We start from the raw sequence: 16,874 nt of genomic DNA, 5'->3' as shown, positions 1-16,874 counted from the left end.
TTAAGTATTTTATTAAGTACCTGGAAAAAGTTTGTGTATATTTTTTCTTCATTGACATGCAATTAAGGATGTTTTTACACTCCCTAGAATTTATAACATAAAGATTAACCTATTTCCACACCTTGGAGACTTAACAAAGGATACTTCTTCCTTCCTCGAAGTGAGACTCTCTTATCACAAAACCATCTATCTTCCAAAGCCAACTAAAGCCATTTTTAAGTATATTTTGTAATAAAGAGCACCATACTTTTATGTTTTCGATAGTGAAGTGAGGCTGACCTCAAACGATTTCCACTTAATTATTTTTTTATTTGACATATTTATCCATATATAATTTATTTACATTTTAAAAAAGGTTTATTAAATTTTTACGTTCGTTATAAAATGTTTTAATATTCCGAACTTTTATTGGCAATAATATTTAAAAAATTCGACCATAATTGGCTTTAACTATCACCGCCGGTCGAGAAAAAAAAGTATTGATAGATGTGATGGCATATTTAAATTAAGTTTAAAATAATAATATGATGAAAAAATATTGTTCATATATCATATATGACGTACGTTAATGAATATTCTTTTGCAGAATAATATCTTTTTATTAATGATATTCATAAATGATCATTATATAAACACAACACAGTGTCATGTAGATTGAATTCTATTGCTATTTAATTAACTTTTTAGATAGGTGGGAGGAAAAATGAAGTTTGTTGCCAAGGATTATCATTTTTCATTTTCATATTACTCCATAGACTATACATAATGACCTGTAATTTTGATCAGGATCCAGTTGGAGGGGATAAATTATGTAATGGTGACGTCATAGTCATACAACTTAACATTTTTATTATTTAACTATTGCACTCACTGAGTATAAAAAAGTGGGAGACCAATGAAATATACAGAGAAGTGACCCAAAACTTGTAGTAACATGACTGAATAGGTAATGAAAAATGGGGTTTTTATGCAGTCAAGAAAAAACAACTGACATCTAATTTGGGTTATGCTTAAATACTATAATGAGCTATATTTTTTATTCAATATGCTGTTGTTGACAAGTAATACAAGTCTCGACACGCCGACGAACAGATTGGCAGCTCTTGATGATGAGGGCTGTATCCATGTCCTACCACGCTTTCCATGATGGCAGCCCAGAGCGACTCCAAATTGATTTAGAAGTGCAGCAGAGTTTTTGATTGAAGATGTTCCAAACTGCAACGTGAAGAGGGTTGAGGTCAGGGCCACATAAAGGCAGGCCAGAAGTCAGCCGTGTGGTTGCATCAGGATTTTTGTTTCGAGTTGGTTGTATGGGGCTGTAATGGAATTCTTGATACTTTAGGTAGTCTGCATAGAGAGGCCAACATTCTTTGTAGCCTTATCAGCATTTACATCGGCGTAGAAGAGATAACGCACGTGTTGCCTTTTTTTTGATTCTCCGACATTTTTACTCTTTGAAACATGGGATAACAACAAACCATGCTTATTTTTGTGTCAGCTGTTGTTTGATAGCGTAATGAAACCTCGTTAATAAAAATAACGCGGATAAAATTATTATTAATTCTTTTTAATCTCTAGGCTTTACTAATTTACAAAAAAACTTTAAATATATATCGTGGTATCATTTTAAATTGAAATAGAATATGCAATAGGTTCCTTTTATTTTAACATAAGGGTGAAACATGTTCTATGTCTCATTGGTCATGGTACTCCTTGTGATGAGTGAGACCGCGGGAAGCAAACCATTTTTATTCATTTTTAACGTAAGTGAAAGACTTTTTTGATGAACTTTCAGGATCCTCGAAATTACCCGTCAATAGCGATGGATAAATTAAAAATACCCGGGTTTAAATTGATACCCACCAATAAGTAAATAACTGAATACATTAAAATTCCCCTCTCCGACAAGTAATTACTTGCAGTATCAGGGCCATTGTCGCGGAGGAGTGGGAGGGTGGACGGTCACATCAATGTTAGTTGCGAAATTTGATGTACCTAATGAATGCAAAATTTGTAATATTTTATGCAAAAGCGGTTGTTGTTGTTTCTATAAGTAAAATTAGTTTTTTAAAAGCATCATCTAATTGATTCCCCCGCCCCTGCCTCCCAAAATAAAAATCCCAGAGACTGACAGGGTACCTGTTTTAGAGTGTACTAGGTGCAGACATTTTGTTACAATGGTTTAGAGTATCATTACATGTTCACGGACATTTCTTGGACCAATCCCAAAATATGGGTTTTTGGGACAATAAAAAGAGATACTCTAGAATCATTAACATGACATAAAATCATCTTGAATAATCAGTTTGCATATATATATATATGCAGTCCATCAACTCAAATGCAAGAATTTTCCTTTCTTCATACAATATTAGAATTTTCTAAAATTGCAGCATAGTAAGAAGATCTTATTTTAAACCAAAATGTTTATTTATATTTTTATAATGTAATTACTCCAACTATGTATTTAGTAAATTGAAAAGTTATTAATTCTAGTGTTATGGAATAATTATTAAAAATGATTACATCTTTTTTTTTTTTAAAGAAAGAAGCTAGAACCATTGTTCTCCAAATTAAGTATGGATTACATATGTATTCTAAGACAAACTTTCGTTAATTTAAGTATATCATCAAGTAATTTTGTAAAGCCTTTAAAGGAGCTGCAAATTCCACTTTAAATACCAAAAATTGATCCTCACATTGAAAAAATAAGAAATTGACAAGGTTAATTTGAAAGGGGCCATATCAAAGTCAATATCAGTTGCTTAAATCAAATAAAGATTTTAAACTATACTCAAAAGTACACAAGTAAAAGATACAAACAATATTTAACCCAAAATATATAGCCCATAAACATTTATTATATCTTCTTTACAATGGGAAGTTGTATTTGAGTAATTTATACCCACAAAATACAGTTTTCTTATGTATACAAACATTTAATATGCAAGTTATTATATAAATTATTAAAACAAAGTTTATCTGAATGAATGTATGGATTTGGGAAAATGAGTGGACATTGCAGGAGCGTGAACATAGAATGGAACATATATACAGGGTGCTCTGAATATAGTGCTCAATAATGTATATTATATATATATTTTGATCTAAGAAATGGCATTGTTATCATATTAATGAAATATTGTAGTGTGTGCGTATAACAAGAGCACTCTGTTTCTATTTGTTTTTGTTATTGAGCTCTTTAAGTTTGTATATATTCATAAATCATGTGTGTATATATTAAAATTTGAATTATATATAAACGCTGCTATGTTTTTATTAGTGAGGAAACATATGTTATTTGATGATTTCTAAATAGAATGAAACGTGTATACATAGTGAATTTTACCGTGAATATATATATATGTGTGTATGTACACCATGCGTACATCCCGTGTACATATGTACGTCCATGTGTACGCTTTTTATTTTTACTTTTGTATCAAAACGCGGAATTTATTGAACAATATTTTCATGTTATATCAAGTGGGGGTATAGCTCAGTGGTAGAGCAATCGACTGCAGATCGATAGGTCCATGGTTCAAATCCGTGTGCCCCCTAAATTTTTTTATTTTTATGTTCTATATTATAGGTTTATTATAGTGAAATGACAGGCATATTTTATTATTGCAGCCCTTAAGAGGATCTATTTCTATACATAATAATTCAGTCTACAACTCTCTTAGGTTCAATTGAATCTTCCATTTTTATCTGAAGAAAAGTTTTAAGGACGCTAATCTTTTTCTAGAAGTTACAAAATTGTCTTTTAATTTTGGTGTCAGAGTTTTTTAGGTCAACCCGTTGGTATGAGTCACGTTAGATAATATTTTTATGAATAAATAATATCAATGTTAATATATAATGGAAACACACACTTTAGTCAATCTAACCCAGACTGAAGAAGCACTAAAAAAAGAGGAGAAAAGTGAATTGAAATAATAACAATAAAAAAAAATAACCTTTATCTAAATTATGTTCACTCCTTCACATACCTTCGATCACAAAATGACTAGGGCTAAGACTTTTGTAGAGCGTAAGAAAAATAAAGTTATTATGTTTCTCTACAAAAACCCCATCCTTAACAATGATGCAAGTTAACAGATGAACAGAGCCCACTTAGACAATTCTTGATAATTTTGTATTATTTTTATTGTTTACAGAGAGTATCTTAGAGTTCAAGAGTCTAGCACGTACTTATGAGCTAACAAAGGCGGTCTCAGAAGTACTCCTCTCGACTAAGAGATGGCGGTAGTTATTAATAAAACCACTGTATTATAAATTACACAATCTGAAAATTATATATTTACTCCATGTTCTTTAGTATTTGTCTGGCAGCCATTAATAGTGAACGCTGTCAGCGTATTTGTGAAAATGGAGAAAATTGGTCATCGTTTTGTGATCCAATACTTTTATATGAAAGCCCTAACCCAAACAGTTAAAAGTCTTTGAGCGTTGATTGGTTTAATTAACTATAATTAGCTCTTGTTAGGTTGCGTAGTCTTCTCAACCATTATTGTGTAATAGTTCCATAGTTGTGAAGAATTGTCCCATGATTGGCTAACTACTAAATGATTTTGGGTCGTTTTTAGGTTCCTTTTCGTATGAAAGGTTGTGTGATACAAGTAAGTAACGCCGTGACTGAGTGTTTTATCTTTTCCTCAAGTCTTTTAGATAAAAATTTAGTTTAGACTATTAATATTATGCCAATGTAGCCACTTATGTATGAAAATTAACAGAAAATAAGTTGTATTGTAAAAACTGCGTCAGACAGAGCCTTGCTAAAGGGAACCAAGTGGAAATGAAATACCGACACGGAATGACATGAAAGCATTTGGAAGTTCACATTATTCATAACATCTCAAGTTACATTTTACATAAGAGCCCATTAGTTAAACAAATAAAACGAAGATAAATTACCTTGTAATGAATCTTTTTTTTTTAAAGAAAAAATGCAAATATTTTTACATATAATACTTTATGAATAGTTGTACATAAACACCAACAGAGTAAGGAAAAAATTTACCTGCAATTACCTCTTACATGTATTGTTTAATTATACAAACATATTTGTGTATATGTCTTTAAATATGTGTGTCTACAAAGTATGTAGACTCACACCTTTATCAAAATTCAGTGTTGCCTTGATATTTGAATTTTGACATTCAAACTATGATTTTGAAATATTTATGTGATTATCATTAATCAGAAGTAACATTGTGTAGAGATATGTTACTCGGAATCAAGAGTATTCAATTATAGATCTGAAATTATAGAACATAAATAATATTCCAATTACAGTTTTCAAATGAGATTTAAAAAAATAGATTTGGAGAATATTAATGGAAAAATTGTCTTTTTTCGGAGACAATCATGTACCATTTTCTCATTTCTACTAATTTTTAATGTTGATAATGTCTTTGTAATTTTAGTAAATAAATATTAACAATTTTACTTTCATAATTATTGAAAAAATAAATGTATTAAAGTTTTATTATTAAGTTTTTAGAAGCAAGACTTAGAATCATGCAACTTCGTAATTACTCGTAACAATTTTATAAAAAATTAAGTACCTGGTAGAAATTTGAAACTTAAACACTTGGAAAGAAAAAAGCCTACAATTCTATAATAATACATTTAACTAAAATCTTTTTATTCTTTTTCTGATAAATAGCCAATGTAAAATTGATTTATTCTATTCGGTCACCATTGGCCCAAAGATGAAGACAAGCATATTGAGAAAATAGTTGCAAGTATAGGCAATGAAGTTTAGGTCCATTGCTGCTTACTCCTCGCCGACAGAGGCATTCATGGATTCAACGTTTGGATGACAGATGCAATAGGCCCTTCTCTCGATGTACGGCTAGAAAGAAAAGTCGAGGGGATTGACATTTGGTCTGTATGGTGAACACATTCTCTTGTCCTAGAAAACAATATTGTTAGCTGAGAAGGTCTGAGTAATTTCCGTAGTGGGAGCGGGGGCCCATCTTTCTGAGAGACAACGTTGGCGTCTGATAAATTTTTATGGACACAAAGGAGCAGGTTTGTCTTAAAAACGTCGATTTACATGACTGCTGTGTGCATTTAACCCTCCGGGAACCAGATCAAGGGCGCCCTTGAGGTCATCTGCATTAATAAGGACTTTTTTTTAGGGGGCCTCCTTCTTTATGGTCTCCTTGTTGTATAACCTCTTATTAACATTGTTGATGGTCTTATGAGCCATTCCAGTCTACCTGACTACCTCTGTTGAGGTGTGACCCGTACGAGGAGGAGTTGAAACCCTAAGCCTTTAATCTGGCTGCGACGAGAAATTCTCGTCTGATTTAAAAAATTCAAAAAGCAGCAGGTACTTGATATACATGGCTACCTACACAATTTTTGACAGCTTTAATTTATTCCCACAGAATCTATCAAAACAATATAATATAAGTTTGTAAGTTTCAAGTGTCCACCCCGTGTAATAGCCTTTGGAACTATGTTTATTAAAATATATTTGATTATAGTGGGGTTAACCTAAATGAGCCGTAATGGGCGATAAATTAACCAAGATCATTTTCCAATGGATGGTTTATAGATTTATTATATTCTATGTTTGAAAAAAAAATAAATCAGAATCTCGTATCCAGTAATATTATTTTACGTTGCATGAAAATTAGAAGACAATCAATGAAAAGTATTTTTAAAGTACCCTCTATGTGAGTAAAATACCCAGAACATTAGTAATTAGATTTTAACATTACATTTAAAAAGTAATTCTATTTTATTATACTACGTAAATTTTTGTGGGTACACATGTTCGTAGAACTAAGATTTCCTGTTGAAGGGTTTAATTTTTTATGTGCGATTCTTAATTCATTTTGGCATATTATGCATGTACCTTCCTATGTAGAGTTCTTGGTTTGTTAGTACTCATGTTTTTTTTTATGGTTATTCATTTACATATTATATTGAATTTAATTATATTCGTAGTATGGGTAAGGAGTGACTATTATTTAAATGTAAATAACTGCAATTGGAATGTGCAATATACAAAGTGAGGACACAAAACTTGCAAAAAATAAATTAAGAAAAACGTGATTTTTATGGAATCAAGAAAAGACAACTGAAACCCAATTTTCAATATGTTTAAATACTATATTTAGCTATATTTTCAATGAAATTTATCCTTCTTCACACGCAATAATAGCCTGTACACGCTAGGAACAGACTGGCAAGGCTGAACGATGAAGACCGTTTCCAAGGTGTACGATGCTGTTATGATGGCAAGTTGTTGAATGAAAGGTGCAGCATACATTATTGTCTAAGACACCCTAAACTCTAAAGTCCAGGGGGTTGATCCATTTAATAATAGAAACCTGCAAGGGAAGGCACGAGCGCTCCCACTAAAAATGGTGTTGAAGAACTGAAAAAATACGACAATGACATAAAATAAGTTAAAAAGGTCATTTGAAGTGTTTATTGTATTCTAATACTCTGGAGGTCTAGGCTGGAGGAGGACAACATGGAGAGAGGCCAGAAGTCAGCCATGTTGTTGCTACATAAGTTTTTGTTCTTCTTGGTGTTATGGGGTTCAAATTGACTTCTTCATTTTGTAGGCATGAAGATGTACACAGTTTTAAAAGCTTTCTCGGCACTGACCAGCTCTGAGGAAATCGCACAAGTGTTGCCTTTTTTGTAATTACTCCGATATTTTTACACTTGGAGGCATGGGAACAAAAAAACTTGTTTATTTTTGTTTTAGATATAGTTTGGTTTCACAAGGAATTAGAAATTAATAATAGCCGAAATAAAACTATAATTCAATGTTTATGCAATTTCTTTATCCCCACGCTGTAGACCTTCCAAAGTGATTTCTTTTTATAATTTAATATTTGCAGAGGATGGGGCTGATATTTTTAGTAATTTTGTAAAAACAGAGAAACCGAAAATTGACATGGTGACACTAACAATTTGAGTTATGTTTGGCATAAAAATAGCTTAGCTTTTATCGGAAAGGGGGCCTTTGGGGTATCACGAAAGATCGGTTTTACTTTCTGTAAGGAATAAGAAGTGAGATTGGAATAGACCGACGTCTTTGGTCTTAAATAAGGGCCGGACCATTATTAATTACAACACTATTGGTTTCATATGTAAAAATGTCAATAACATATTTAAACATAATCAGATTTAGAATCAATCCATTAACAATTAATTATGATAATTTGTTCAATACCTATCTATAGTGTAAGTCATTTGAGTACATATAATTGGATTTTAATATTACCTTTGAGTGTTGTAGCAATTATTATTTCAATTATACAAATAGCAAAACAAAAATTGTCTAGACATGTACAATACATTTGTGCATAGAAATCATTATAGATTTATTTTCGCCTGGATTTTACAGCATTTTTTTTTTTTGTGCAATAATGTAACTTAATTTGGTGTAAATGAGTATTTAATGTTCTAGAGAGCTTTAACTGGTCATATGTGAATAGTTAAACTACACAAATCATGATCATGAGAACATAAGTACTGATGAAAAAATAAATACTTTTTCCTAAACAAATATAAATCCCTTACTTTTTGAACTCACCTCGTATGGCTATACTTCTGTTGAGGAGTGTAATTTCTTAAAAAAATTACCTAGCAATCATGTTTTAAAAAAAAAGTTAAGATCTTAATTTATACGTACCATGCATATACAATAATGAAACATTGTTTATAAACAAGAAATAATCATTTAAGAGCAAAACCAGATTATAAGTTTAGAAAGACTGTTTACTCATCTAAAATAATGCATTTTTTCATATGTATAAAATGTTTTATTTGATTTAAATTTACTAATTTTAATTAGTAGTACTTCAGGGGGTCTCTCCAAACCTTTGAACATTGATCAATATATCTCAAATTTTATTCATTTATCATTTTTAATCAAAATAAACATTTCAAGACTATGCCCACCTTACGATTGGAAAAATTACAATAAAAACCAGTTTATATTTGCCCATATAAACAACCCAATATTTAATGGGTATATTTCAATCAATTATAAGCTTTTTGTTCAAATTTCTGGGATACCATGGGATAGCAAAGATCCTTACCTATGGTTGATAACCTTTATTTGATTGATAAGACTAGATTTAGTCCTGATACACCCCTTCCTATAAAATCTATCAATTTCCAATTATTTATTTGTGACTTTGCATTTTTGCTATTGATGGTGCAATTTGCAAAACCTCCTTCAATGGGTTAATCAAATAATTTGCTGATATACATTGACGATAATTTGTTAAATGTTACAATGTACCTCGGCCCGTTACAATTATAATAATACTAATTCTAGATTGCTTTTATGCTGACGGACCACAATTACCCATTAATAAATAATAATTATTTATCAATTTGAGTCCCTTTGGTGAATCACTTTTACTTTTTACAACCAAACATTTCCACAACATATATAGACAATGCCTTAAGTTATAAATTGTTTTTTAATCCCATAAAATTATGTGGAGGATTGTAACTATGTAGCTATGAATATACTAGCACCTATCGAGTAATAAAAAATTATAGGTATGTGCTTATGTACGAACATAAAAACCTTCATATAATTTGGGTGGTCTAGAGAGATTTTGAGCTCTTCTTTTGCATCGAGGTGCGTTGATATTTGCTTACGGTGTAATCAATATTTGAATATTATAATGGCGATTTACATAAAAATTATAGCATCTTCTAATATATTCTTCATGCAACTAATTTTTTGATTATGAATGTTGTTTCTATGTATAATACTTATCATTCCATGTTTTTTAATCAATGTTAAAACCATTCAATTAAAGTTATATGCCAATTTCATTTTTTAGATATATATATTTTTTCTACTATACAACAAAAGTTTTTACAAAACGGAATGTAAATGATATTTTGTAGTTCCACATCATGTCACCACCAAATTAATGTAATTTTTCATACAAACTACCTCAACCTTTTATTAAATTTGGTAGATTTAATTTTTATAATGACAAGATTTGGAGTCATTTTATTTTTGCAACTTTTAGAAAAAAAAAACACGAAAAAACAATGGTGCTCAACAAATTTCAAATTGTCATATTTTCTTAACTTTTTATTTAAAATTCAAAAGGAAATATTTAAAAAATTAAAAATATACGGCCAAGAATTGCATTTTTAGTTTATTTGAATATTATTTCGTTTTGGAATTATGACATTATATAGGATTTTTGATGGTCGTTAAACTATATTCATTTTTTACAATAAATATCACCTACAAAATGTACAAATATCAAGAGGATGTTTGTTTTAGTTAATGCCATAATCTATTATTTTTTTGCAATCAGATAATTAATTTCTAATAAATGAACTTTTTTATTATTTCTATTTTAGAAAAAAAAAACAATGGTCGTCATCAAATTTCAAATGATCATATCTTCTGAGCTTGTCGTTTAATTTCAACTCATTAAGTATTTTTGAAAATAATAGATGTGTTAAAAAAATGTTTTATTTTAACTTGTAAGCCTTATAATATAATTTTGAAATTTTATTTCGACTTTGTCGATTAAAGTTATGTTGGTGAAATTTTTAACTTAAAATATCACCTTCAAGTTATGGAAAGAGAAAGATTAAACTATTTGTTCAGTGATATTTTGATTCAAATTTTGAAATGAAATGCAGTTTATTTAATAATTGTAGAAAATATGTTTAGTCGATATGCTTAAAAAAACATATGAAAAGTGTCATGGTAAAAATTTATTTTGCAAAGCTTAGACATCTTCTAAGGATTTAGTGCGTTTACTCATTAATGACCCTGAGTATCACCAATAGAGATGTAAGCATCTTAACCATATGCAGCTGCCAAATGTTTAACTCATAACTTACTAATATCAAGTGATGTTAATGATAGAAAGGTTGATATAATGGTTAAATTTGTTATTCTAAGAATATTCATTGATGACATCACGAACTCATTTTTAAATTGACATTTTAAAAATAAAAAGATTAACTAACCATAATTATTACTAATATAATTCAGCTTCTTGAGGAATACTGATTTTTTCATATCAGTAGTAAGACTTGTGAGTGAACAATTTTGAACAATAATTAAGAAAAAAAAAAGGAAGGAAATGCCATATATATTTTTTTCATTGCGTATCTACATCCAGCCCAATATTTCACTGTCATAGGCTTTGTATTCAAATTTTTGGAATGATTTGAGATACTCAAAACTGTTAAGAGAAAATAGTTTATATATCATTTTATTTGATTTATTATACTTTATTTGACAGCCGATATAGTCTTTCAAATATGTAGAATTTATCAATTTTGAATCAACAATGAATTTTGGCTACTTTAAGTATAATTTAAGACTCATTCTTCAAAGGATAATTATAATAACTATTTTTAATTGACGATAGTTTGTCTAAGAAACAAAATGTATCTAATCTAAACTCTATTTTGAGAAAATTTCAGTATAGCTTGCTTTTGTGTTAATGAAACACATACTGGGCTTTCGAGAAGTCTTTGATCAACTATATGATAAAGATTTAAGAGATTTTATAAAGTTCCAATCAAATTTTTCCATTTGAATCAGCTATTTTATATATTCATACAGCACGATCAAATTGGTCAAAGACTTTTTGAACAACCGGGATGTTGTCAAAATATTAGTAATGTACTTTTTTAAATGTTTATTTAATTGGTCAGATGGAGTTGCACTGTATAAGTAAACATTTTAACATTACATTAACTCCTTCTGATCTAGGAATAGTCTTTGAAGTCCATTTACATCCAGTATATTTCCTTCTCTTAGAACGACCGAGACATAAATTAACGCACACTGAATTCAAGAGAATATTTATCCCGAGTATGATGTCCATTGAGCTACTTTGCTTTATTTAAGTACATTAGTAAAACTAGGCTTGTTACAAAATACACTCTTGGTAGCAGAAAAACAAAACATTGATTTGATATTTTGTAGTATTTATCAAATGTTTAGAAAATACAATTTTGTTCACCTTCTTGACGGAGGAGTAGAAATGAGAGCTTTAAATAAATATTTGGACATGATACAAATCCTCTTTTATGACATAACTTTTTACTCCCACCATCATTGAAAGAGTGCAAATATATGAATAAAAGGATGCAAAATTAAAAAAAGATTATACCTACATGATCCATAAATGATATATTTAAAAATGTTACAATGTAAATGACGCCCAGGATCATAATATTTATTAAATATATATTAATGCATTTTTATAGTAAACAAGATAAGCAAATAATGATTTATGAATAAGTAAATCAATTGCTTACATACAGAACGAGGACCCAAAACTTACAGTAGCATGACTGAACTACGAAAAACTTGTTTTTTATAGAATCAAGAAAAGACAATTCAAACACAATTCTCTATATGTTTAAATACTATACTTCGTATTAAATATGTCCTCCTTTTCAAGCAATAACAGCCTCGACACGCCGGTGAACAGATTGGCATCTCTTGATGATGAAGGTCGTGCCCATGACGTACCATGCTGTCATGATGGCAGCTTGGGGTGAATCCAAATTTGTACATTCTTCTCCAAGACAACCCCAATGTCAAAGTCCAGTGGGTTGATGTCACGGCTGGAGGAGGGTACATGGCGGCAGGCCAGAAGTCAGCCATTTTGTTGCTGCATAATTTTTGGTTCTTCTTGTCTGTATGAGCCTGTCATGGACTTATTGATATTTTAGGCAGTCCAGATGGAGAAGCTAAGGGTCTCTCCAGACTTAAAGGCACCAACACCTGTTGCTTTTCATTTTGTTGATTTAACATTTTTACACTAAGAGACATGGGATAAAATTCAAAACTCGTTCAGCTGTAATTTGGCTGCATAACGAAACTTTGTGATTAAAAATAAAAGGGATTAAGCTGTAACTAAATGCTATTGGATATTTTGGGACGTCTCAATGCTAACATAATGATCTCAAGCCAATGATGATCCAACTATGGTGCGTGATCTCCCTCTAGTAGTACGTGGTGAGGAACATCGTTAATAGGTTAAATATTTACTATTAATTGTATGTTCAGTTTGGCCATAACGAGGATACTTGGAAATCTTTATATTTTCTTAGGTGGTACACATAGGGTCGTAGCTAGATATGAGGTCAACGAAGTCTGGACTTCACTCATTCTCCGAGATTTGTAATATATTACATACTTGTGAATGATACCATTTGAAGCATTGTTGAGAAGAGAGTCTACCTCATACCGAAATTTGGATGATCTAAAGGCCTCTGTCGAGTAGCAGTTGACGTCCATATCCGAGAATATCACGAAGAAGAGCTGAGGCACCTTTATGCCCAGGTTGCAGCCAAGGGATATCATTTTGAAAACTAGAAAGATATATGAAAAAAGAAAGCTCTGCTAAAGCCTCAATATTGTACTCTTTTTCATTTTTGCAAAAGTTTGCCATATTTGGTCGTTCTCGAAAAGTCCAAGATTTTATTTCGTACACTGTACAGTAAGTCTATGGTATACAAATGCTGATCTTACAAGGGTAGAATATAATTTAAACAATATAATTTTTGCATGATTTGACTTATATATACATACACCTGAAATAAGAGTTCTCAATCTTTTTTTGCGTTACATATGTCGTCCATAAACTTTCTAAAGTTATTTAGTGTTTAAAAAAGTAATATTAACATTTGTTTTAAAACTCATAAATTATTTGGAAGCTCTTTCGCCCAAAGTAATTGTCTCCGTTTCTACGTCATCATTTTATAAATTTATCATAGTAATCTTGGGTTTACTTATTTAAAAACCCTGGGTACACACTGTATAAAGCTGTAGAACTACTTCTTAAGAGATATTCATTTAAACTTTGTTGATTTCATATTCCCATTAAAGTCTTAAAATGAGTAATTATTGTAAATGACTCTTGTAAATGTAATTGTCAAATTGAACAATTATGTTTCTTTCCATTATCATTTATTTCTAAGTGACATTCAAGAAGATTGCTTTTAATGAAATATTGTAAATAAGAAACATCATTTCGCTTTTAAAACTGTGTAAAATCTTTAGTTTATTACCACTTTTTGGTCATGGAGTATTCACACGTTGTCATTGGCGTGCAGTATGCCTGGGACGTGATTGTGGCTTTCTTTTGTGATCTGGAAAATGAATTGATATATTTCAATAGTTGTTTTTATTTAAACGCAGAAGAAAAACAATAGAATAATTATTATTCAATAAACTTTTGGATTGCAATTCATGATTTTTCTAAAAATTCATTTATAAAGTGTGTCATAAATTAATTTATATACAGGATTTATTAATTAGATAAGCAGTCATGCTATACATAATTTTGCATTTAACAAGGAAAATATTGTATACAAATATACTTAATTTAAAAAACAACTTTTTCATTATTATGGAATGTATATATATATATGTACAGGGTCGTCCAGATATATTGGGAAACCCTTAAAAGGCTTATAACGAACGAACTAGAATTTTTGTTTTATTTAAAACCTATTGGCCTCACAGAGTAGGAAACTTTGGAAGGCATAGGTAATTATAGGCTAATTATAGGCATTTCCATCTATAGGGAGGATCGTGCATGAGGCCTATGCCAAGTATCATTCGTCTTCGGAGGCCCTGAAATAGTCGATTACCCCTAGAATAGCAAACCCTTACCTGCCAATCCTTCCGGCGCCGTGTGGCGAGGTTATCAAGAGAAGCAGATATCGTGATGAATAATTGAATGTCATTAAATGTAGCCTTCAATTAATACAAATTCTTGTTCGTTCTTTAACGATTTTCCTAATTTAGATGGGCCACCCTGTATATACCTACTCTTTTAGAAGGAAGTAAATCCTATGAAACTGAATGTTTACCTATGCAAGAGTCCAAAAAATATTGCTACATATTTGTATGCAAACTCAATTTTCTTAGCTCATTCTTGAAAATTAATTTTTCTAATACCTATATATTGTATATTGTATAAGTGGGATACTTAGCATCTGCATTAGCAACTATGTAGGTGCTTGTTTCATCCTTGGACCATTTAATGGAAATGCGAAATTAAAGCAAGTGTTATTACATAGTTAAGAGAATACATGGTAAGCCATACTTTGCTTGATTTATACCGTCAAAAAATAAGAGCTTAATTATATATGGAATATAATTATTAAAAACATCATAAAAGTTATTCTAAGATGATGAAAAACGGGGTTTTGTAACGTTGTACATAAATGCCTCTCAAACCTTTAAATTGCATATTAAATGGGGAAAATATCAATTATTTTCAAATATCACTGTTACTTAATTTTTTTTTTTTTTAATTAGACAATTTTTGACAGAATGTTATGCACAGTTTTTGATGACAATTGGGAACTGAATATATATTCTTTTTGAATGCCTTTCTTATAAAACATATATTTCTTGACCTTTTTTTAATAATCCCCACGCCCTCCAATCCTTTTTGTGTATCACTAAATGCGAGTTCATGTATCACCTGTGGTACGTTTTTCAGTGTTTGAGAACCACTGTTCTACATAATATGTAGTTAAAATGTACAGAAAGAGTTTCTTTTTTTAACGGTCTAACCTTTTTAATGAAAATTAATACTACATGTACAAGGATTGACGCTTCAATTGCCATCATATCCAAGATTTGATGTCAATTGATACCTCTCTATTCACCAAGGCCTAGGAAGTGGGAGGGGAACTTGAAAAAACTTTGACGATTTTAATATGAGGTAGAAAGGACGACAACTAATAGTGGTCAGTTATAATTGTGACAGCAAGGTTTTAGTCATTTTTAGACAAAATGAATGCGTCCGGCCGTGGTCATCTAGCCAAACGCATTATTTCCAATTTGCAGTTGGATTACACATTATTTTCGTGTATTTTGTTTCAAAAATGGGAAAGAGTGATGTATTTGAATAACCGTGCAATGTGCACGGGCACTTTGCCGAACAGATCCATTACCGAATAACCACTTTGCCAAATTGATCTTGTGCCAAATTACCACTTTGCCATTCATGCTGCTATACTATCTAGTTATGCTTTGTTTTCCTGTTACTGCAATTTTCAAGGATAAAAATCCTAGCTATTTGATAGGAATTGCAATTAAGAATAAAAACAACTATACATGATAATCAAATCAGAATACAATATCATTTTTATGTTCAACGTTTTTCCGTCAATTGGAAAATATACCCTAAACATTTTTCAACAGAATGTAAGGATACTGAAGGGGTAAGGAGTCAAATGTGAATTTTTTTATATGAGATATATTAAGGTATATTAAAGGCAAGTCATTTTTGTTGGATCTATATCGGTGATATTTTAGATTTTGCAGCTAAGTTTTTGGATATTTAATGAATTGACCATTCCATGATTTTGAAAATGAACAATAGAATGTAAAATGTAGGGGGTTTCCAAGCTTTCATCATTTGGAAGGGGGCATTATATAATCTTATATATCTTGATAAGTCTGTTTTTGATCTTATCACACATGGAATCCAAGAAAGGTTGATCAAATGAGTCTGAAATTTAGCAAGTAGACGTATGAAATAATCAAGCATATTCCTATGATATTTTTTGGGCATCCAAGATTATTAAGAGTGTGACTTTGACCGAAATAATATCCTCTTCTCTCTTTCTCTCTTTCTCTACCCTAATCACCTTCTGTCTCTTTCTACATCCATCTCTCTGACCCTTTTCTTTTAACTTCATTATGTGTTTCTGTTCCCCTCTATTCAGAACGGCAACAACAGAGGCACCCTCCACTAGTTACAAAATATATAAATAATTTTAATTGATCCAAATGAAAATATACCGGGCCGCGCAAAATTATTTACCGATGATGTAAATATACTTTTTAAGAGGTT

At 30.6% G+C, this 16,874-nt stretch overlaps 1 non-coding gene across 1 annotated transcript; it reads left to right on the top strand.

The window, feature by feature from the left end:
- Window positions 1-3,488: 3,488 nt before the first annotated feature.
- TRNAC-GCA (transfer RNA cysteine (anticodon GCA)) lies at window positions 3,489-3,560 on the top strand. The gene has a single exon. It is a non-coding gene; the product is annotated as a tRNA-Cys (tRNA).
- The last annotated feature ends 13,314 nt before the right edge of the window (window positions 3,561-16,874 follow it).

This window comes from Lepeophtheirus salmonis, chromosome 8, assembly GCF_016086655.4.
Source record: "Lepeophtheirus salmonis chromosome 8, UVic_Lsal_1.4, whole genome shotgun sequence".
Lineage (NCBI taxonomy): Eukaryota > Metazoa > Arthropoda > Copepoda > Siphonostomatoida > Caligidae > Lepeophtheirus > Lepeophtheirus salmonis.
The sequence above is the reverse complement of the archived record's forward strand: the minus strand, read 5'-3'. Positions and strand labels throughout refer to the sequence as shown.